Source organism: Suncus etruscus, chromosome 4 (genome assembly GCF_024139225.1).
Source record: "Suncus etruscus isolate mSunEtr1 chromosome 4, mSunEtr1.pri.cur, whole genome shotgun sequence".
Taxonomy (NCBI): Eukaryota; Metazoa; Chordata; class Mammalia; order Eulipotyphla; family Soricidae; genus Suncus; species Suncus etruscus.
Window position 1 is genome coordinate 80,389,289 of NC_064851.1, and position 1,881 is coordinate 80,391,169.

Here is a 1,881-nt window from a genome sequence, read left to right on the forward strand (position 1 = left end):
AAAAAATACAACTTACTGAACTTAAAAACAAATAATTGTAGTAGAATGCCTGTCTCGAATACAGGCAGGGGGTAGGAAGGGGGGAGGGGGTAATGTTACACTGGTGAAGGGGGGGTGTTCTGGTTATGACTGTAACCCAACTATGATCATGTTACTTAAATAAAAAATATATTAAAAAAAGAGAGAAGAAAGAGTATCAGAAGCAAAATCCTGGAAGGACTCTGTCAAAAGAAATAAGTCATCTTGTGGTAAGCATTAGGAGGCCTTATATTTTCTTTTTTATTTTGATTTATATATATAAATAAAACCCTTTATATATATAAAAAGCACACCACAGGCTGTATTCTTTACACTGACTGTATAGAAAGAGGAGGTACAGTAAATGCACTCCATATACACCTCAACCCAGGCCCTTTGCCTGGTCTGTATTGTGAATAGGGAGGACAAAAAAAAAAAAAAAAAGAAAGAAAGAAAAAAAGAAGTCATCTTTTTTTTTTTTTTTTGGTTTTTGGGCCACACCTGGCAGTGCTCAGGGGTTACTCCTGGCTGTCTGCTCAGAAATAGCTCCTGGCAGGCACGGGGGACCATATGGGACACCAGGATTCAAACCAACCACCTTTGGTCCTGGATCAGCTGCTTGTAAGGCAAACGCCGCTGTGCTATCTCTCCGGGCCCAGAAGTCATTTCTTACCACCTCTTCTCAACAAATATTTACTTGGGAATGATCATATAGATAGCGGACCTTGACAGTATGTGGTGGTCCCTTAAGCCTTCATGATAGCAGGTAATAGCTAAGAATCACTGGCATAATAGCAAAAATAAACCATTTCTCAGCAATATATTAAATAAAAATTTTTTCATCTCATTTTTATTGCATTTACTTTGACAAAGCAGTTGCTTCAGAGCTCTCTTTCAAAAAAGCTACAAAAAGCACATAAATAGAACATGCAGTAGTTGAGAATAATACAAAGGCATTAAAATAAACAATATCTGAAGTGCCAGACAACACATTTATTAATAAATCTTAGAAGTCTTAATTGGTCATCGGTCATCTCCTTTTTCCAACTCAGTAGTATTGCTTGTGAGAAATAAATTTTGTGAGCTACTTTTGTTTCCTTTATACAACATGGAAGTCTCCGAGGTGTTTGTCAGAGAGATTTTGAGGATTTCTGGAAGCTCTAGTGATAGCACACCACTCAGTAAGGTCAAGATCATCACTAAAAACTAGAAGGAAGATTAAAACAGTAATTACATATCTAAGGAAAAATGTGTCCAGTGAAAGATATTTAATACTGCTGATTTTAACCTGCTTATTTATTTATGTATTTATTTATTTATGGTTTTTGAGCCACACCTGATTATACTCTAGGGCTCTCTTTGTGTTTTGTTTTTGTTTGATGTTGTTTTGGGGCCACACCCGGTGATGTTCAGGGGTTACTCCTGGCTATGCACTCAGAAATCACTCCTGGCTTGGGGGATCATATAGGACACCAGGGATTGAACCATGATCCATCCTAGGTTAGTGCTTGCAAGGCAAACATCCTACCACTTGTGCCACTGCGTGGGCCCTATCTAGGGCTATCTTGACTCACTGATCAGGCATTGCTCCCACTAAGCACTACTGGGGATCAAACCCAGGCCTCCTACAGGCAAAGCATGAGCTTAATTCACTGATTCACCTAGCTGGCCCCAAATGATGTTATTTTCGTTCACAGTGAGACTTTTGGATGGAAGTTCTTAAGTTCATAGCCAAGATTTAATCTGATCACTCATTAATTCTGTCATGAACTGCTGCTGAGAGCCTTCTACATAAATCCCAGTGACTGCCTCCAGACCCTAATGACTTCAGAGCTACTGAGCTACCAAGCGCACAAAGATCTT

General features: G+C 39.1%; 1 pseudogene; it reads left to right on the forward strand.

The window, feature by feature from the left end:
• The first annotated feature begins 324 nt into the window (after positions 1–324).
• On the forward strand, positions 325–449 carry LOC126007982 (uncharacterized; annotated as a pseudogene).
• Positions 450–1,881: the final 1,432 nt, after the last annotated feature.